General features: G+C 31.5%; 1 long non-coding RNA gene and 2 pseudogenes across 1 annotated transcript; 1 reads left to right on the top strand and 2 right to left on the bottom strand.

Moving 5' to 3' along the window:
* Positions 1 to 378: 378 nt before the first annotated feature.
* Positions 379 to 4,876, bottom strand: LOC128189286 (uncharacterized; annotated as a pseudogene).
* A 7,869-nt stretch (positions 4,877 to 12,745) lies between these two features.
* Positions 12,746 to 13,254, top strand: LOC128189288 (uncharacterized; annotated as a pseudogene).
* Positions 13,255 to 20,745: 7,491 nt separating this feature from the next.
* Positions 20,746 to 23,392, bottom strand: LOC128189290 (uncharacterized). The gene is made up of 3 exons (XR_008244224.1): positions 23,277 to 23,392; positions 22,907 to 22,965; positions 20,746 to 20,877 (listed from the first exon to the last, which is right to left on the bottom strand). It is a non-coding gene; the product is annotated as an uncharacterized LOC128189290 (long non-coding RNA).
* Positions 23,393 to 23,622: the final 230 nt, after the last annotated feature.

Raw genomic sequence — 23,622 nt, 5'->3', positions numbered from 1 at the left:
TTTTATCGGCATGAAATACTTTCAAAACATGTTCTTAATTTCTTTGAAATGTGTAAGAACATAAGAACGGTTTAACAACATTTCCTCTTTAAAAAAAATTATCGTTATTCTGTTAAGAGAGAGAAAGGGGGGGGGGGGCTCGGTCGCGAGCGAACGCTAACCTCCGTCACGGCGGGTAGCTGGTACACCATCACAACATGACAAGGGATACCAACAATATCTTTCGATTACATAATTTTATGCAACTCGGGGTATCTCTAAGGCTCCTTACTCTCTATTTGTTATAATTCAGTTCAGAGAGATACACGTTAATTTGATTTTTCGCATCAAGATGGGGCGTATTCGAAGGTGGCAAAAAAGTTAATGTGGAATGGAGAGGCTGGTAGACACTCGGTATCTTCCATCTCTCGCAGCTTGGCCCTCATGTCCTGCTCACATCCAGCATGCAAGACCACAGCTCGATCGACTTCCTCAGGCCGGCCCCACTGAACGTCATACTCATTTCCACACTGAATATTCAAGTCAGACTGAGTCTTGAAGAACACACGGCTTCGCACTTAAAGATTGTCGTCGCAAACGTAACGCACTAAATAGTGGGAATCCTCGCGCAATGACACTTATAGGAACGCAACACAAATTCACTAAAACGTGAATTCACAAAAAAATGTTCTTTACACTAGAAGACCTTGTAAGAAATGAACGGAACGTGCTATAAATACCGGGCTGGTAATTTTATAGGAAGCCCTAATTTTTAAACACTTGCTCATCATTAGTTGACACGCATGGACTTCAACAACAAACTTTACAAATGTAGGCGGACCAATTAATTGTTAAGAAAAACACAATCACACTGCGTACACATTTATAATTTTATTGGCAATTAAAATCAGTTCATGATAATTTTTAATTTAACGACCTTCTTAAAATATGATAATGGATTCGAAAATATTTTATTTGCAATTGCTGGACAAGTATTAAATTAAATACTTTAATAATTTATTTCATAGCTATGAAATAAAAAAAAAAAGACTACAAGTATTTCGATTATAATCTCTGTCAAAATCTGGTTAAATATCGTCATTAAATATAAAGAAACATGCAATTTATTTTTCATTCGGGGAGATAACTCCCGCTTGTATACGATACTTTTCCAGCGATAATTTTACCGTGGCGGGGACAGGTAGATGATGAGTTTACCGTGATGGGAACGCAGTATACCTGTCTCACCTGGCCGATCACCTCGATGTGTTTATACCGTGACGGGGCGCGGGAAACACGGGATCCGCGTTGCCTGTACTGTAACACCACTATTATCAACCATTTGGAAGTCCCTGATATCATTGTAGATAACTTCTTGTCCATCTTTAATTTCAGAAATGTGTATAATCAATTTCATGTAGTTAATATTATATATATATATATATATATATATATATATATATATATATATATGAATAAAAATTAATTGAATTAAAAGGAATTATTTTGTCGAAACTTTCACTATAAAGTCTCATATGATAAGTACCTGCATACGTCTTTTTTGGTTTACTTTGCTTTCTCCTATAAAAAAAAAAATGATATACATTCTGCTGTCTAAAAATAAAAACAATCAAGAAATTGTTACTTGAGATAGTTCTAATAGTAAATAATACTCACATTTTACGATTAAAAATAAGAATAGTACACAGCAGAAATAAAATTAGAAAACCACTGACAACGAATAAGGAGGCTTTTATGGTCGTAAAACCACCCAGATCTGCGTTAGGAGTAATGCTTTATGGTGCTGTCGAGGCTACAGTATTTTTATGTTAATGTACGTTAAAAAAATGAAAGAAATTACGTTCTTAGTTTTTATTTTTCAATGTTCTTTTTCCCATTTAATTGCCAATGTAACTGTTCAACAAATTAAGTAAAATAAAAAATAAGTCATTTACACAATGTATATGGTACATTTTATCATTATGGTAATCATATATCTGTTTTGAATTTTAATTTAGAAAGTGATATGTGAAATGATCGCTGAATGAAGCTTTCATTGAACTGAATGTTGGAATTATCAAATTATTAAGATTTTTATTTTATTCTTTTTAATTTTCACTAATTCACATGTATCTGACGTTGTAAAAATGTAATAAGAAATCACCAACTAATAAAATCAATTTATGTACATGTATGCGTTTAAGAAGACGAGAATACCTGTCTGCGTACTGTAATAGTTTGGATTTGCTAATTTCAACAGGAATTTAGGAACTAAGTTCTGGTTTGTTTGACATGGTCTACATAAATTTTCTTAGTCGTTTACTCGTTATGATGTTGATAAATTTTAGATTTGAATCTGATTTTATGGGGGTTTTTTTTACCTTGATTGGTTACAAATGAAGGTGATTGCTTTATAATCGTAACTCAAAATTGCGAAAGGCCAGGATATTTATAAGTAACAATAAATAGAATTGTTTAAGCATTTTAAGTACAGATGATTAATTAATTAACTAGGCAATACCAGTAAAATTGGAATCTCTAATAAATGCTAACGGCAGTCAGTTGTTTTATAACATGGAACTGTACACAATACGATATATTATTGTACACAGTTCTGATTTTTGTTCCATCATACTTTCAATCTGTGTTTAAGGTTTATTGAATTTTATTTTTTTTTGGATATGTAATGAATTCATAGTATTTTCTAATCAAAAACCAAGAATATAAATCATTTTAAGATAAAAACTTTTTTCTTTAATTATTTACCCTCAAATGGGTCAATACATCCTTGTTTGGGATCACATGTCTGCTTATAACTACAGCTGCACCTTTGACGGCATCCAAATCCATAAAAATCAGGTGTACATTTGTTCCGACATTCTACTCCTCATGAACCGATGCAAGCTGAAAGTACAAGTCAATTATCAATTTTATCATATTTATGTCTTTGATATTATTTTTAGCTCATTAAGATGAAAGCTCAAGTGAGCTTTTCTGATTACATTTCGTCTGTCGTCCATTTGTCCGACTGTCCGTAAACTTTTCACATTTTCAACCACTGGGCCAATTTCAACCAAACTTGGCACAAAGGATTCTTAGTCAAAGGGGATTCAAAGCTCAAGTTGTAAAAACTAAAAACCACATTTTTTTTAAGGAAAGATAATTCAAAATTATTGAAAAGTTTTGGCTAGGAATGCTGAAACTAATCTGAAAGGATCTTCAGTTAGTGAAGATTCAAAGCTGTGAAAATCATGATCCCGGGGGTTAGGATGAGGCCACAATGGGAGGGGGTCGAATTTTAACATAGGAATATGAAGAGTATAAATACTTTAAAATTCTTCTCAGAAACCAAAGAGCCAGAAAAGCTTAAACTTCTGTTGAAGCATCCTCATGTAGGGTAAGCTCAACTTTGTTCAAATCATTATCCCTGAGGATAAGGTTAAGCCACGATGGGTGGTCGAAACTTTACATAAGAATATATAGATACATATAATAAATCTTTAAAAATCTTCCCAGAAACCAATTGGCAAGGAAAGCAAACAGTTGTGAGGAAGCATCATCAGGGAGGGTTTATTAAAGTTTGTTCAAATCATGATATCCATGGGAAGGATGGGGTCACAATGGGGGTGGGGGCACATTTTTCATAGGGATATATAAAAAAAATCTTTTAAAATCTTCTTATATAAAGCCATTTACATAGAAATGCTGTAACTTTAGTAAAAGCAACCTCAGATTATGTAGATTCAAATTTGTTAAAATCAAAATCTTGAGAAGTAAGGTGGGGTCACATTTTTTCATTCAGAACTCTCATACTAGCTTGTTTTGAGCATACTGATTTGCCTTCTTTATATTACTGCACCCCCCAAAAAATGATTCTTTGATTATTCATATGGATATAAACATAACAAGCTATTACAGTAAGTTACATAACCTGCGAGACAGATTATGTTTAGTTTTTCTGCAATGAACGCAACGTTAATCTTCATAACCTAAATGAGACACCAAAAGAAACTTTAAACTCTTTTTATTTACAACCATCTTTAAAATACTATAAACATGTAATAATATCAACATATTAGTCAAAAGCTTTTGTATAAGAGACAATATTTTCAGACGGGGGATTGATCATGACTAAATGACAAGTGGTTATCTTGCCCGTTGATAATTAAGTTTAAACTGTATATTGCTCATTGTTTATTGGCACTTAGAGTAGTCATTTATAAAAACCAGTTACATGTAGATCAAGTTTTGTCATTTGTATATTCCTTGTGTAAAAGCTTCTTATTTTAACTCTTAAGAATTAAATAGAAATAAAAACAGGGCTTCAATGTTTCAATAACAATTGTTTTATTTTTATAAATTGGTTAACAGGATAAGATTGTAAATTCATTTACATGCACAAGAAGCTTTTCAAAATGATAATGCTCTACACCATATTCCAAAAATCATAATGATCTGAAGGAAATATTTGTAAATATATAATGAGTCAGGGTCAAAAAGATATGAAATAAGAACTCACACCTTCGCATTTTCCAGAAATATTCCTATAATCTTGACAGCACTTGTATAATCCTGTTTTACTGCAAACAATTGTACAAAGTTGATTAATTTTATGTTTTAATTATTACATCGTTAAAAAAACTTGAAACATGAAGAGCGATTATCATATTAGATTATGATAGTTGTTGCAAAATGGTAGATTAGTAAACGGAAATTTTACCCTTAGTATTTAATCTACAGAATATGAACATGAATTTTGATTTAACTAAAAAGTAAATAGAATAAAATGTTCTTACTTGTCAAAACACTCTGATGTATCAGAGGTTTCGGTATAAACCAAGAATGGTAACAGAACAATGATTATTTTATGTGAATCCATTTTGTTCTGACCGTCTTCATTTGGGAAACAACGCTCAAAGTAATTGAACCCAAGTTGACTTCATACGGAAGTATTTGTAAATTGTCCGTTCTAAGTCCATAGTTATATGTCCACTTGAACTTTGTAGTCGAGCTCATAGCACTATTCTAGCATGTGTTATGAATATACTATATTAAAGAAAACTTTGCAATTAAATTTACATGAAGTGTCTTAATTATTTTGTATAGCAATTATTCGTGGAATATTTCAAAGCATAAGAGTATACAATTTTGAAATTTAGAAAGGAGTTTTTGTCAACGTATAGACACACCCACTTTTTGATACTTATTGATCCAACTCAGTGATTTTTCTTGTCCTAATGTCGATTGACTTCTGCACACGCCACACCAATCGCGTGATACAAACGCAAAAAGTCAACTCCTGCATGACTCTGCATACCTGTAACATGACCTTCAACAACTAAAGGGAGTTTTCTTCTAGGGCTTGTTTGTTGAATGAGGAATAGTAAAGTTGAAAAATAAAAGAAATCAAATACGTTGACCACAGTAAGTAATATAAAGCTTACCATGAGTTTAAAGGTGAACACCAAGCTGTGCCTTTATAAAAGACATGAGGAAGGCCAATGCTCACATTAAGCTTCAATTTAATATTGATTTGCTATTTTTAACCTTTTTATACATTTGTTTTTAATCCAGCATCTGACAGGTATAAACTTTTTCAAGCGTAAAAGGTAGCCAGGTCGATGCAGTATGTATTATTATTTATAATGAAATACAAAATCTTAATTTAATTATAAAGGTTCAAACACGTAAGCCTCCCAAAAATGAACGAATAAATAGAAGTACACGTATTTACATATAAATAATGCGCAAAAGTTAAATATTGATCATTTATTAAGTTTTCGTGTTAAAGATTGGTTAAATGTTGCTTATACACGTATAATATTACATTAAAAATAACTAATGTATAATATTGATATTGGTTTGATGATTGTTTTTTCTTTATTTATTTACCCTTGAATATGTCCATACATCCTTGTTTGGGGTCGCACATCTGACTATCACTACAACTGCATCTTCTACGACAACCGAATCCATAATATCCATATGAACATTTGTTACCACATTCCCTTCCCCATGAACCGTTGCAAGCTAGAAAGTACGTATGAATTACTGATTGAATCGTAATTATGTTCCAGACATTATGGTAATTTTTTGTGAATGTACTTTGTGAATGCTAATGTAGCTAAAATTTTACACTATTTTATAGCAACAAACTTAACATCACTCACATCATAAAATATACATTTATTAGAAAGGGGAATGACTCTTAGTCTGGTAGCGGTGATTTGCAATTTTGCACGCAATGATACATATAATTATCTGAACTTTAAAAGTATAAAAAGGAACTACACAATTTCAAATTACCAACAGATCCATGAAGAGCATTTGAATAAACAATGTACACATTTACACATTTGTAATTATTACGTGATCGTGTCATGTTACACTAGCTAAGTTTAATACTGTACGATTAATCTGTACATCCATTTGTAGAGCCGTTTTAACAAAAGTTAGGACTTTTGGCAGTACCTGAGGCGGTGTCTACTCATAATTAACTGTTCAGGTATCAACTAATAGATATCATAATGAATAAATTGAAAGTAATGACCTTAAAAGCTTAAGCTTGTCCGACTTCATCCAGGCAGGGTTTTTATATTTCAGTTGATACAGTGCCAATTTTACACAACAGATCAGGTATTAGCAAAAAAAAAATTCCAAACCTGACTAGGAATATTAATGAGCGTTTCTTACCGAATTAGAAGAAAGGGGGTCAAAATTTGACAGCTTGTTTTGATGAGCATTTTAGGAAGTAAAAACCAGGCTTGGGGTAATGCTAAATGTAATGGTAATGCATTGCAATGCATTAAATGTTTTCAAAGTTATGCTAGTAATGTGTAATGCCACAAAATTAGCATTACAAGAAATGGTAATGTAATTCATTACTTTCCAAAATTTAGTGTAATTCTGGCATTACATGGCATTACTTTGCATTACTATGCTTATTTATGCATGTTCACTTTAAAAAATGTGATGAATAAATGAATTATTAAATTGAATTTGAATAACTTTATAATAAAGAAGAAAGAAATAATTTTTGAAATAAAAATGTTTTAGTTGTATTAATTTTTTTTTTTTTTTTATAAAATTTCATTTTTAATTGTTCATATTACTAGATATAACAACACAGTTTCATAACATTTTTATTAGTGTTGTTTTTAAGAGTTTTAAATCATTTAAACAATTTACTCCAATTAATTTGCACTTCAATAAAGATGTGTCAACAACATCTATGCCCCCAGGATAAATAACCTAAGTATCAAAACAATCTATTGTTATACGAAGTGTTAAACACCCTAATCCCCTTCCCTATACCTTGTCCCAATAGAATAGGAGACAGACATGCACCTTTTAGGGCAAAATGAATGCACTGTCCATCCATGATGAAAATCAAAATCTCTTCCAATATTATAAACCATTGAAAATAATTTTACTCTCTCTCTCTCTCTCTTTCTCTCTCTCTCTTTCTATCTCTTTCTCTGTTGTACATGTATATTAAGTACATTCGTTTGGACTGATAGAAAATACAAGATTCATGTATTTTTGCTATTTTTTCACTTAATATATCCTAAGATAAAGATTGTCAAACAATCTTTCAGTCCCAGCTTCCACTGCACCTGTAGAACGTTTATTTAGTATAGCTGGGAAGATTTTCTAAATAAAAGGATGCAGTTAAAAGATGAAACCTTTGAAACTTTGATCATTAAGTGCAACAGCAATCTTTCGTCTTAAAGTGTCCTCAGCATAAAGAAACCCGATTAAAATATATTAAGAAATATAACTGGGAAAAACCCTCTGTCTATACATTAATACATTTTAAGTGTCCAAAATTATAAAGATTTGTGTTATCTGGGGAAATATCTCTTTTTAGTTTTTTAATAACCCCAACATTATTCCATAAATTGTTTTCTATTATGCACGAATTCTGTGTCTCTATATCATATCTGACATTGTATCCTGCCAAATGTCTATACATATCTTTTTACTTACAAATGTAAGTAATATGTTGTTCATAATGCCACAAGATTATTATATATTGAGCTAATAAAGAATGTCTCTTGTATATATAGTCATTGAATTTGAACCTGCTGAACATGAACCTGTAGATATGTTAAACAGATCTAGAGTGTTTTACATTTGAAACATTTGTAAAAACTCTTTATTAGCTTTACTTTTTTAAAATATAGTAATGGTAATGGTAATGCATTACCTTACTCATGTAATGGTAATGTAATGCATTACTTCAAGAAAGTCAAATAATGGTAATGGTAATTTAATGCCCCAATTCATGAAGTAATTGTAATGTAATGCATTACTTTACAATGTAATTCGCCCCAAGCCTGGTAAAAACCTATCGAAATTCCAACTTCTTGTTTAAAGAAAATCTTATTATCGACCAAAGAGATCGAATCCGTGTTATTTTTTTAAATATTTGTGTACTTGTTTAAAAAACAGTTTATTTTAATCAATTTTAAAAACTGTATGTGTTTCTGCTTTATTTACATTAAACATGTGTTATGCATTAGCAACGATTCTAAACAATAATACTCTATACCGTATCACTTAAAAATTGTAAGCAAAAAATAGAAAAAAATCATTTAAAAATGTAATATTTTTGTACTAAATTTGTGTTAATTATAAAGTAATGTAAAATAGGAACTTGTACCTTCGCATTTTCCAGAAACATTCCTATAATCTTGACAACAGTTGTAGATTCCTGTTAATCTGCAAAAAAATAACCGGTACAATTTCACTTTTTGGAAGTTGAATCATTTTGAAATATATGTAAGAGGAAGTATTTATCAAATTGTATTTGTTTATTAAAATTACTAACGTTTTCGATTTAATTAAAACAATGTCCAGCATTTTATAATTATGCCTTACAACGACAGATCAAAATCGGCTACATGGAGAATGTAATTTTTATTGGATTGTAATGTTTATGCATAAGTATCAGAATTGGTTGCTCTTTTAATCGCACTCGTTTTATCGAAAATTCTCTTAAATTCACACTAAAAAGTGAAAGATATTGTCTTACTCGTTAAAACATAGTGGATTTTTGAAAGCTTCACTATAATTCAGGTACATGTATGAAATTAGAACAAAGAATGTCTTCTTCAAATCCATTGTTCCATACGAATTAGGGGGAAATGGCGCAAGGTTATTGATCTTAGCTTGACTATATACATGTAGATAAGGAAGTATTGTAAATTGTTCGTATAACGTACCTAACTGGCCACTTAAACTCTCTATTCAGACTCTTGACAAAATACATCTAAATCACCAGTTGAATGCAAAATCTTAACGCGTCATTTTTTATTACAGAGTAATGCTTTCAGATTGCACTGACTTCTAAGTACATGGACGTACATTGTACGATAATGTTGTTCGCATAAATTGTTACAGTATCCTGTTATTTTTCATGTGCACATCGAACACAGTGCATGGCGCTTTTATCATATTGAAGATAACAGCTTTCTACAACTTAAAGTTACTGTATATCACGTATACACGTAATTAAAAATCCTCGGTATCTCATAATACAATATTTCTGCAAGATCTACCATTTAATGCTACGTGCATGTGCGACGTCATAGTGATAGATACAACAAAGTGGACTGTAAGTACGATTTGTAAGATATATGAGCCTAAAGTTTCCGTTTACCTATGTGTTTTATTTGGTACTAGTATTCCATTCCAGTATTCCAGCTGTAATATACTTTCTTAAAATGGATTCCCAGATATCGTTGCTTTTAATGTAATGTAACATAGTCTGGTGAACGACATGCTCGTAATATTATCATCCACGTTTTCTCAGAGCAAAAATGTTTCTTAAAGAACAAGTGCACTTACATGCTATAAAGAATGGGCCCTTTTTCAGTGCCGTTTTTATGCAGAAAATATCAACAAATTGCTTTTTTTCTCCGTAATATTTCAGCACTGATGGGTGAAAAATGACAATAACAAACTGTCAACCATTTAAAAATCCATAAAACTAAAAACAAATTCAAAGCAGAGCAACACGGACCTCTCAAAAGACGGAGGTAGGATCAGGGGCTCGTAACATAGTACTTATGACTAAGACAATGCTAAGTAGGACTTATGAACATTCTTAGACTGAAGTCCGTAACTAGAAGAGTGCTTAGCTAGGACAATATATCCAAAACTTAGGCGGCCGGTAGAGGTGACTTAATTAAGTATGTCTTAAGTATTGTTTTTATAAGTTTATTGTTAAATATTTTAGATCAGCATTTCAATTGTGTATTAATCACATATTTACACAAAATTAATATTTTAATTTTCACCAATATAAAACTTTTGATTTAATTGATATAAATTTCAACAGTGGTTGTAATGAGTTGAATTATTTTCCATAAACATGTACATGTAGTATGCACCTGAGCTGCTGAATAGGTCGTAAACACGCAATGGTCAGTTTACAAGAAGTAACTATATATATGAAAACTCGCGAAACTTGAGAAATTAATAAAAGGACGTCTTGAATTATCTCTATTTAAATCACAGGGAGTAGATATTTAAATCAACATTATTCTGTTGGTGGATCGATTGCGGCGTTTGCTGAATTATCATACTTGTACTTTATGCATTATTTTACGTCTGAAAAAATCGAATAGAGCTTTGAAGTTGCATATGACCATGGTGACCAAACAAACATTCCTGACCGAACAAAGTTGATGTAAAACGATTTAAACGTGTCAGTGTTTTACAGTGAGCTTATTTGACAAGACCACGTGGATAGAACCCACATGACTGTTTGAAATGATTTATTCCATGCGTTGGTTTAAATATGGGTCACCCAGGTAATAGCTGTCCCTTGCTATAGGAAGAACCTTGATATTTTCATTCGTTTTTTATATTTTAGGTACCAGTCTAATGTTGAACAAACTTTTTATTTTTAGAAGGAGTTTTCCAAATGTATAATGCGTCTTTTGTCTTTTCCACAAGTTTGTACAGGGCTAGGCTGACAGTAAACAAAGGCTTTGAATTGAATGCCCGTCCTTGATTTACTATTATAATACAAAACGGACGACGACTAACCCCTACTATGTTGTAAAGCATCGTGCTATTTACATGTATATACACTTTCACTTTTTACCGGGGCCCATAAGTGTCCGTGTCCTTTACATATAAAAAATTGAAGTACGAAGGAGTTGCCACCTCCATCCCCCCACTTTTTTGCAGCACGTTAAAAATTGACGTGAAAGTGAGAAAATCAACAGCGAAATTGAAGTTGTAAATATACACCCGCTCTTCCGGATTAAGATTTTGATGATTTGAGAATTTGCCAGTTTTTGTGCTGGTCTGTTAAGATTTTTTGGATGAGTATGCCTCCTTTCAAAACGATGCTACGTGCCTGAATGAACAATCTAATGCAGTTGAATATAACTCTCTCTCTCTCTCTCTCTCTCTCTCTCTCTCTCTCTCTCTCTCTCTCTCTCTCTCTCTCTCTCTCTCTCTCTCTCTGATAAAGTAATTTTGTGAATAGAGGCGCAATGATTTAAATCTAGAAATTATTTGGCGGTCGTCAAAATGAAAAAGGAATACTCATATCATGTCTACATGTAAAACTGTATGTCAGCTTTATTTGAATTACTTAAATTGACAAACCTTGATCGAATCTTCTTCTACAATTTTTTTAATAAAATTGAATATACTAGCAAATGATCTTGGCAATATTGTTTATCAGTAACTAAGGTCACGCTCAATAAACTTGCAAAAAATATGCAAACATATCCGTTAATTTTCTGTGCATGTGAACGAGTAGGGTAGAGGAGGAAACCAAATGCCAGTCTAGTCAAACTCAATGCGAGGAAGTGATTCTCCTTGTAAATTTTTAGTGATCGTTAAAGGAACTCTACTTGTATCACAGGAAAATAAAGATATAGCAAGTGAACGCGGAAATTATAAATATCGAAAACACTCGGAAACATCACACTGATGACTTGTTCTTAACTTGCACCTTCCTTAAAACAATAAATACATTCTCCTTGATTTTATTTCTACTTTCATTAGGGAAATATTTTTGATGACTCCTACACCTGGTCGATTAATTTGACTCTTTTGAAAGCTCTCAAGTCCGGACACAACAAATTTTATATGTTTTATAAAGTCATTGTTCTATGGATTTAGGAGATTTTAAGTGTTTTAAATTTTGTACAAATGAGAGAGAGAGAGAGAGAGAGAGAGAGGGGTAGAGAACATTTCATGATGATAAATGTACAGTACAATGCAGGCTTTTGGAGACAATACACCTAGCCTCCTTGTTTCAGACCGCTAATGTGTTTTTTTTTTCTTTTTAATTTTTTTTAATGAGGATTTTCTTCAATCCATATACACATCAAATTTGAGAAATAACGGGAAATAATAGATTTTCACCGCTTTCCAATATATAAAAAACTGTACTACAAGCTACTCTGGATTGTTTTATCAACTATAAGTACTTTACGGTCAATTCAGAACGATACAAAGTGTATCTTTTTATTTATCAAACACACAGGAACCGGAGTTGTATAATATATATATTTCATCTTTTTATATACAGATAGAAACTTAAAATAATGGCTATTAGTATATTGCAGGAAGAGAGTCAACTTCCTCTTGGGTCTCAATTCGGGGAATTAAGAGGGTTTACAAGACTTGTGACATCACCATTTAGTGCCGTTTTTACCCCCACCCTTTTTTATAGACCTTTAAGTTGACATTTGAATTGATTGATTGGACTTTTAAAATTGGCATGCAAACCTTAATGTACAAAGGTATCGCTGGTGGAGGAGATTATGATATCGATTGAAACGGTGTCAATACACTTTGTCTCCCTCATAATCCGGATCCAGCCCCATGAGATTTTCCAACTCATTTTCTAAATAACAACAGAGCATCGTCAGGCCTTATACATGGCTCAGAATACAATACACGTACATGAATGTTGCAGTAGATGACGATGTTCCCTGTGCTGTTTGCGATGTTGCGCATGTGTCATCTGTCATTATGATTCCTGCCAAGATGATCTGTCCAGCGGGATGGTCTATTGAATATGCAAGAGTTTTAACAGCAGCAACAGGGCTCCGAAACTATGGTCTTGCGACTAAGGAGTATTTATGTGTCGATGAAAATGCTTAATATCTCGGAGAAGGAACTCGGCAACAAGACTATAATGGAAGGTTGTTTAATCCCGTTTAAGCAGCCTGTGGTTCCCTTCTATTTCCGCCGTTTAAATCGTCACAACTGATAGCTTGTGTAGTGTGTTTGAAATAAAAGAGTTTAAAACGCATTCTAAGATGAACACTATAATTCTTGGTTTAATAGAAATAGTAATTTTTAGTTGATAAAAAACTTCAGTTGAAAAAAAAGATCAAATCAGATTCAGTTTCAACCTCCCCACAGAACCGGGGTCGAAGGTTCACAAAAACGATTCAACAACCAGCAAAGAGTTTATTTGTTCAAAATATTTTTAAATATAAGATAAGCTCAGAAGAATTGGTGGTTGACGTACAATGTTTTAATATTATATATGGTTTTTCATAATAATCAGTCGATTATCACGATTTTCAGTGTGAGTGAACGCCATTCTTAGGCAAAATTAAAAATTGGTTAATTATGTAATTGAACGATAGATGTTATCCAAAAGAATTTACAATCAGTGTGATCTATATACCTTCCACTAGAAATCATAGACTGAAGAAACGAATTTTAGAGAAAGCAAACTGAAAATGACGAATATGGAATAGGAACGGAAAAACAAACTAGCCCAAATACATGAAAAATAAATATATTTTTAATTATAAAATGAAAACTAAATAAAAATGATAAAATAAACTAAAATGATAAACAAAACAAACTTAAAAATATATATGATTTGACATTAGACCAAACCGGTAATTTTATAAAAGACGAAGTAAATCGCTACCGTATGTATTTCAAATGAACAACTTGATATTTTATGTGGATTCAAATCTAGTCAAGGTAAAAAAAAACAAGCGTTTTGTAACGTTGGAGATTTAGAAGATTGCCTATAGTTAAAAGTTTAAGCGGGCAAGAGACATTCGATTTACATCGAAACAAGCAGACAATTTTTCCCGTATTACTTAGAATACAACTAGTCCAAAATTCAGAAGAAACTTTGACAGATATCGCACATTTGTCACTGGAAAAATTGTTTCATATTTATGGTAGCTGCATATCTACTACTATGGGTTGACATACGACAAACAACTAAAATTGTTTCATCAGAGCAGACTACAGATCGCTAGATTTTCATTTACGTCTCATAATGCATACATATCGTTTATGTATACTTATATGATAATGAGTGTCACTAAATGAATTTAAATTATTAAACTTAAAAGCATAATTATTGAGTTTCTGCTAGGAATATGAAAACTGTACAACTACGTAATTAATGTAACCCCCCCCCCCCAACCCCCCCCCCCCCCCCGCCCTCGAATTTATACACCACAAAGCTTGGGAATTGGGATAAAATAGATGTTATGAATTCAAAGTGGTATTAGAAATATGAATACTTGTGTCATATTTATATCGGATCTGATACATTTACATGTATTTTCCTTAATAATGCATTCCTTCCTGCCCTTGTTTAATTTTTTCCAGGCGTAAAATAATACATCAAGTATAATTCAGCAAACGCGATAATCGATCAAACAACAGAATAATGTATCCTCCCTCTGATTTAAATATTAGACAAAGTTCAAGTAGGTTCCATAAGATTTTTGCGGATTTAGATTATATATAGGCATTTTAAAATCTTCGATTGTTTAAACTTTATGCTAATTTTGGTAAATTTAAGCGTGCATATAAATTAAAAGCATCAGTGCGTGCCTAAATATTACGCGAAAAAGCAATTTGTTGATATTTTCTACATAAAGCGGCACTGAAAATTGGCCCATTCTCTATACCATAAGTGCATTGGCTCTTTGTTTGGTCTCTAGATTTTACGGTTGTTGTCTTTTGCCAGTATATAAACGCCGAAAAGTTCGACCAAAGAATTTTTCTCAGTGATCCCTTTACATATATATGGCACAAACATTTTTTATATCAAGAAAGAATTGTGAGCTCTTTATCTCGCTTTTAATTTGTAAACTGGTGTAAAACCCTTAGCTACTCTTTGCAGCATTGCAAAAAAAAAGGGGGGGGGGCGAAAAAAATACCAAAAATTGTTACTTTTTCCCATTCAAATCAAAGCAAAGGTAGTTCAATAGATAAACCTTTTATTGTTTTTGTAGCCGTTAGTGCAAGTCCCAAACAAACTTGCTGAAGCTTTGCTCATTTAAATATTTCGAGGAACTACTATGATTACTATTGTCTATACCTACAAAGCATTAATTTTGTGAAATATTCTTATAAATACATGTATGTAAAACTCTGCATTTACAAATGGGATTTGGAATGAATATGTCCAAAGGTATTGCTGGTTAAGGAAATTATAATCGGAATGGACACGGTGCCAATACTCTTTTCTCCCAACAATCCGGACCAAGTTCCGTCGTATTTTTCAACCTGATGTTCTCTGTAAGGTTTGTGATGTTGCACCTGTGTCATCAATTATTATGACACCTGCTATATGACATGTCCTTCGGGATGGTCTATTGAATATGCAAGAGTCTTAACAGCAGCATGTCAACATTCTGGTCTTGCTTTACGAGAATATTTGTGCATGGATTAAAATGCTGAATACCTTATGGACGGAACTCAACAGAACTACGATCGTACATTAATTTATCCCTTCCAAAAGGCCAGTGTAACCAACCCATGTCCGCCGAACAAGAAGTTACAACTGATTTCAGTGTTTTGGAAATGAATGTTATAAACTTCATTTGGATTTAAAATTATTATTGTTCAAAATACTAAATGATGATAAAAAATAAAAATACAAACTTTTCGCTCTTTGTTTACGTTTGATTTTTTCCAAATCAGTCATTATCAATAAGAAAACATACTGAAATTCTCTACAAAATATAAAAGTTACAAATATATATGTTAATAGAATAATTAAAATTTCTGAAATAAATGCAAATAAAGTTAGAAAATTTTGTGTTTGTCGATAACGAATGAGGTTTTTAATTAATGCAAAAATATAGTAAACAATGTTCAAAAGTGTAATTTCATTTATATGCATGCCAGTTTTCAAAATCATTATGTTCTACATTATCAATCAAAGTTCTTCAATGATCAGATTAATTAAGAGAGTCTCGACAACACTCAAGTAAGAGTGTTTTTCTGCATACAGTTAATGAACTAATTAAACATATAATCCATAACCTTTTAAACATAACACTCATTTAAAACATAGAGAAAGGAATTTTTTAGGTAATGACAGTGTGTTGTTGAAGATACGCATTTGGAAATTCATAAATAATATTCTTTTTTACAGAATATGGTCTGGGCTTAAATGTTAACATACTGGTAAAAAGACTCAAAATAGTAAGTATTAAAATTGTCTTACTTGTTATAACACTCTATAGTTTTAGAAGTTCCAATATAAATGAAATCTTGATTATGACTTTTTAGATTGGATCCATTTTGATCTTCATTTGAGAAAATTAAATTCTCTCAGTTATAGAACATAACTTGATTTCATAAGGAGGAATTGTAAATTGTCCGTTTAAAGTTCATGATTATATAACCACTTGAACCTTGTAGTTAGACTCATTGCACAATGATCATTATTCGAAATCTCTAATTTTTATTTTTGAGTTGCAATACATCCGAAAATGAGGATAACCTGAATCCTGAATGTTTTGTAGAGAAAATAATTCGCTTTTGGTTTATATAATAGTGAACCAACTAACACGTAATCTCTGAATTTTTTTTATGGTTCAAGATGTTGACCATACATGAAGCGTTGCCTTTTAAAAATCACCAAGGAGTGTCGTAAATACAGTTTTTATATTTTACACGCGAGGGGAAAAAGAGGGCGATTTTAATTTGCTTTTGTCCCTTATACCTTGATACTTATATCATACAGTCTTATAATTATAAAATATAAAACAAGAGGTCCATGCACCACATTGCTCATCTGAGCAGCAATAGCCATAAAAAGCAGCTTTATTGAGTGATCGTAGTATACATGTACAAAAATTCTGGACAATGTAGTAGAATAGATCCTGTATAAAAAGATTCACAAATTTTCCTAGAATATTCTTCTATTAAATATTCAGCCACTTTTGTAACGGATGATATCATAGTCTTTTCACATATTGAGTATTGCAGTTCTCAAGAAGATCTTTATACATATAAACTTACATAAACCTTTGAACCCATTGTTGGGTCAATAATTATCCAGAGGCCACAATCTAAAGAATCAAGAATCAACAATATGTTAAAATACTTGCGTATAAGTAATATCATATATCGTAGCATTTAAGTTTTTAAAAAATACTTTTTATTTTTTTTTCGTATGTATAATTTAACCCTCTAATGTGATTCAACCCTATTTACACAATCTGAGCTTGATTTCATTAAAGAAACAGCCTAGACAATTTTTTTTAAAATTAATTTTATAATATATCAATGTAAAAATTTGTATCCATACCCAATAGCGGCCCAACCCTACCTGCAAATATTGTGATTTTGACAACTTGAATCTACTATCTAAGGTTGCTTTCACTAAAGTTACAGCTTTATTGGTTGATAGGTTTTGGAGAAGATTTTTTCCCATATATTCTTTTTAAAAAATTTCAACCCCCATTGTGGTCAAAACCTATCCCGGCGAACATGACTTGAACGAATCTTCATTACTTGAGGATGCTTCCACACAAGTTACAGCTTTTCTGGCAAAATAGTTTTTGAGAAAAAAAATTATAAAATTTGACTCAACACTGAAGTCCAGCTGTACTCCCAAGGATCATGTCTTGAACAAACGTAAGTCTACATGAGGATGAGTCCTGACAAGTTTAAGCTTTTCTGAAGATAATTCTATAATACCAAAGTTTTTCAAAATTTGTAATAATCTCCCCTTGAAAGAGGACGGCCCCTTCATTTTAATAACCACTTTTAATAACCACAAAAAGTAAAGAATGAGACTATGACATGATAAGCAGTTATTTTTGCAAATTAAGTATGCACAAAAAATCAAAACAAACGGAATAACCCTTTTTACAAAATGAAATGTCATCTTTCCATTATATAAAAACACGTTTATATAAAGATTAACCACTTCGTGCACATTACATGACACAAAATAACAACAAACAGTGTTTATCGGCAAATAAATTATGATAAAAACAAAATCGGTTTTGCACCATTCATGCACGAACTGATATCGAAGTATCGATCGCTAAATGAACAGCCAAAGAACCTAAATATACTGGATCATTCGCTATCAGACGTATGATAATGCTGTTTGAAAATTCACGTCACAATTTTTCGACTGTCATTCGGAATCTGTTTAGGAACCTTAAAATTGGTTTTGTTATATTTTAGTTATTCTTCAGTAAAAGTATATTGGTGTGCTGAGTGTGCTCCTTTTTTGTACATATTTGATAAGTAGGTATAGAACAATAAATTTTGTTTTGATAACAATTATGGTTTGCTTTGAAAATCATTTTTAGATAAAAAAAAAAAAAGCCAATAAAATTAAAGGGATTCGTTCAATAAATCAGATAAATCGTAGGCAAACCTTCAAATATTTTCAATCTTTTAAAGTCCCATTACCATAACAAAAATCTTTCTTTAAATATAATATTAAACGAAAATTCTAATTAAAATACATTATAACTTACAATAGATTAGAATTTAATCATTAAGCTACAATCTACAAAAATCACGTATCATTGTTTTAATGTTCTTTAATTCATGATAGATTCAAACTTTCTGATTGGAAAAAACGGGCTTCGATGATTTTTTTAAAAAAAAATATTTTCTCTTTAAACTGTTTATTTCCAACGTATTTGTTGTCGTTAATCTGAGTTTTTTGGGGGTGTTTTTGGGTGACATGAAAACACCAAATTTTTTGTCAATACGTTTGAATACAAACAGCAGCTTTAAACTGCTGTTAAAATTAATATGAATGTAGATATCACGATCAGATCCCTGAACTAATGTCACTCTTTAAACCCAGTGTCTTTGAAGGAGTTAACTGTATTCTGGCTTGGTAAGATGGTTCTTGAGTTATTCAATCTGTTTTACTGGAGTTATTGGAATATCATACTCCCCGCCATTATCAACAGTTCGAAAAACCCTGAGATCATCATATATGACTTTTTGTCCAGCATATCTCTGAATAAGTTCGCTTTGCTTTTTTCTAAAAAAGAATACGAATACATTCAAACTAACCAAATCAAATAACAAAAAGGTACTGCTTTAAGAGATATTTATAAAAATGATAAATAATGCTCACATTTTTTTATAACAAATAAGAAGGACACACAACAGAAGTAAAATCAGCAGACCACTGGCAACGAGCAAGGAGGCCTCTGTGTTCGTCGAATCATCCATATCAAGGTCAGGAGTGGTACTTAGAGGTGCTGTCAGCATTTTCATGTACGTTAAAAATGACTAAGATTGTAGAACAGTTTACATTCATAGTTATTATACTTTAATGTAGATTTTTTATTTAATGTCAATGTTACTCATTTCAATAAAATACATGTAAATTAGAAAAAGGGTCGGTTGCATAATGTAAATGGTCCATTTTATGATTATTATTATTATCATCATCACATAACTGTCTTGAATTTAAAAAAATAAGGTGTAAGATTATTGCCGCATGAGGCTTTCATTGAACCGAATGTTGGAAATGTCGCAATCCTATGAACAATATTCTCCGGATCAGGGTTAAAAGTAAAGTTAGGGGCTGCTGTCCAGACTATAAAAAATAAGTTATTTCAAGATATGAATAAGATCAGTGTACTTCTAATATATAGATATTATCCGAAATTGAGTAATATTATGACGACTGTACAATTTCGGACTTTCACGTCCAGTCTCTTATTAGCTCATTGAACGTGGTTTAACTTGATGATTTTTCTTATCTTGATAAATAATTTGTGTTTTTTTTTATTTAACACTGTGAAATATTTAAAATACACTTATTCAGGAAATCTAAGACACAAGACCCCCCCCCCCTTCCCGAACAAAAATATCCAACAAAACACTAAAATGGTTTGTCTTCTAGAGTTTGTTGGTTGGTTTCGAATATTAGATATTATTGACAGCTATTTTCTAGAGCTTGTTGGTTGGTTTAAAATAGTAAATATTATTGAAAATAGGGGGAAAACACAAATGAGTTGACACATTGTAAATTAAAATATGTGAAACTGACTCTGTGTATCAGACGATGAACAGTACATGTAGCCTTATTTTAAAAAAAGAAGATAGGCAATGCTCAAGAGAAATGCTAAAACTTAATACTGTGACCCAAAGCTTTTAGTTTCATTTGTGTTGAATGTCGACCCTTTTCCAACAAATTCCGTACAATTTTTAAAATAAACTAGTCTTTCAGTGCAAAAAGTATAATTCATACGATAAATGCAAACACAGCAGTCATAGTGTTTCAATATAACATCGAACTGTGCACGTTGAAAATATGACCTATATACAAACTGTGCATAGTTCCGATTTTTGTCTGCTTTCGATCCAACATACCTTCAATAAAGCTCCAGTACATACATTAAAGATTGGTTGATTGTCGCTTTTTTACGTAATGAAAACATAAAATTGCCATTAAAAAACCAAGACTTAGTATTTATCTGATTATGGTTAAACAATCCTTAATTCATTTACCCTCAAATGGTTCAATACATCCTTGTTTGGTATTGCATATCTGCCGATTACTACAACTGCACTTATGACGACATCCGTGTCCATAAAAACCAAATGAACAGTTGTTACGACATTCGGTTCCCCATGAACCGATGCAAGCTGAAAAGTACAAATTAATAAGAAATTTTATTCTATTTATGTCTTTGATATTATTTTAAAGCACTCTCATACTAGTTAGTTTAAGCAACCACGATAATTTACCTTATTTATGTTAAAAATACTTTTATGTGAAAAAATCAAATTAACAAAGAAAAATTATATATAATTGTTGTTTTATTTCATATTAATGATCATGCTGACCAAGTTTTCGAATTTTACTAAAATGAATTGAAGTTAGTGAATGTTTATAGCGGTATGCAATGGCAAAAATCCGCGTTATGCAATATTTTTGCCGTTACATTTAAATACAGTTACTGTGGTTATCGAAAGTTTAAAATTACAGATCGCGAACAGACGCAAAGAAAGGTGGGCAGCAGGGTAAAGTAAGTATAGATTTTTGCTGGGTTTTTGAACTTGTCTAAGATATATGATGTACGTTTTTTACTGGGCGGCTTCTCATTCCAAAATCTAAGATCCTAATGGGTTTGGTTTTATTGAAAATAAGGAGACAACCTCCTAGATTGAACAATTCTAATAGAGTGGTAACGTGGTCTTCAAAGAGATTCATTTCATTATTTGCGGATAATTCTATATTGTGTCTTTTTTGTATTGTTTGTTAATTGACAGGGAAAGTCCTCAGGTAGCACCTGCATTTGAATCACAAGTTATACCAAATAGAAAATACGAAGATATATGTCAGTCTTGCTAATATCAACATTCATTCAAGTCATCCACATAATATTACGACACAATTACTCAGACATCTCCTTTTGTGTATTCAGCTACTAGTGCATTTTGTTACAAATATCTTTATTTTTTGGCGGTTTTGTCAATATATCTCAAGTAGCTGTATATATAAATTGAAGATATATGTCAGTCTTGCTAATATCAACATTCCTTCAAGTCATCCACATAATATTACGACACAATTACTCAGATATCTTTCTTTATGTAGTTAGCTGCTAGTGCATTTTGTTACAAATATCTTTATTTTTTGGCGGTTTTGTCTATATATCTTAAGTAGCTGTATATATATAAATTGAAGATATATGCCAGTCTTGTAAATATCAACATTCCTTCAAGTAAATATACAATGTTGATATTAACAACCCTTGAAGATGTCTTCAATCTTAATGTACGGCTACTTGAGTTGCATGAAAAAATTGTCTTTAAAATAGAGATAGTTGAAACGAAATACACTGGTAGCTGACCAGATTAAGAGAGATATCTCAATAATTTTGTTGTAATATTAAGCGGATGACATGATAGATTGTTATAAATAATAACATTTGTTGATTTTTTTCAATCTGTACGTACAGCTACTTGAGTCAACTGGACAATATTGTCTGAAATAGAGATATTTTATACGAAATGCATCAATTTCAATGAGAGTATGTGAGAAATATGAGTAAATGATGAGATAGTGGAATGTACATATTAAGAACACAAATAGAAATTCTAGGTATGTTTTCTCACTTGGACAGTGACTAGTAACTAGAAGCCAAGTTTCTTTCATCTCGTAGCCAGTTACTAGTAGCTAGCTTTTCTTAATTCTCGAAGCCAGTTACTAGTAACCAGTTACTAGTAGCCAACTTTGATTTCATCTCGTAGCCAGTTACTAGTAGCTAGCTTTTCTTACTTCTCGTAGCCAGTTACTAGTAGCCAGTTACTAGTAGCTAACTTTACCTATCTCAAAATTTGACAGCTTGTTTTGATAAGCAAATTAGAAAGTAAAAACCTATCGAAAGTCCATGCTCTTGCTTAAATAAAATCAAATTATGATTGACCAAACAGGTCAAATCCGGTTTTTTTCTAATTTGTTTATTTTAATTTATTAAAAAACGCATGTGTTTCTGCTTAATTTACATTTAACGGGTTATATACATTAGCAACGATTTTAAACAATAACACTCTACATTGTATCACTTAAAAATAGTAAGCAATAGAGAGACGAAAATCATTTAAAAATGTAATATTTTTGCACTGAATTTGGGTTAATTATTCAGTGATGTAAAATGGGAATTCATACCTTCGCATTTTCCAGAAACATTCCTAAAATCCTGACAACACACGTAGACTTCCGTTTTACTGCCAAAAATAACAAACCGGTACAATTACACATTTTAAAAATTAAATCCTTCTAAAATATATGTAAAAGGAAGTATTGATCATATATTATTTGTGTATTAAAATTACTAATGTTTTCGATTTTATTAAAATAATATGCAGTATTTGATATGCCTTACAACGACAGATCAAAATCGGCTACATGGAGAGTGTAATTTTTATTAGATTGTAGTGTTTAGTATAAGTATCAGATTTTGTTGTTCTTTTAAACGCACTCGATTTATTGAAAATTCTCTGAAATTCACAGTAAAAAGTGAAAGAAGTTGTCTTACTCGTTAAAACACACTTGATGTTCGAAAGCTTCACTATAATTCAGGTACATATATGAAACTAGAACAAAGAATGTCTTCTTTAAATCCATTTTGTTTTGTTCCATACAAATTAGGGGGAAATGGCGAAAGGTTATTGATCTTAGCTTGACTATATACATGTAGATAAGGAAGTATTGTAAATTGTACGTATAAAGTACCTATCTGGCCACTTAAACTCTCTATTCAGACTCTTGGCAAAATACATATTAATCATCAATGGACTGCAAAATCTTGACGCGTCATTTTTTATTACCGAGTCAGATTACTGATGTTTTCAGATTGCACTGACTTTTAAGTACATGGACTT

This window comes from Crassostrea angulata, chromosome 6 (assembly GCF_025612915.1).
Source record: "Crassostrea angulata isolate pt1a10 chromosome 6, ASM2561291v2, whole genome shotgun sequence".
NCBI lineage: Eukaryota > Metazoa > Mollusca > Bivalvia > Ostreida > Ostreidae > Magallana > Magallana angulata.
Note: the sequence above shows the minus strand (reverse complement) of the source record. Positions and strands in the feature narration are given on the sequence as shown.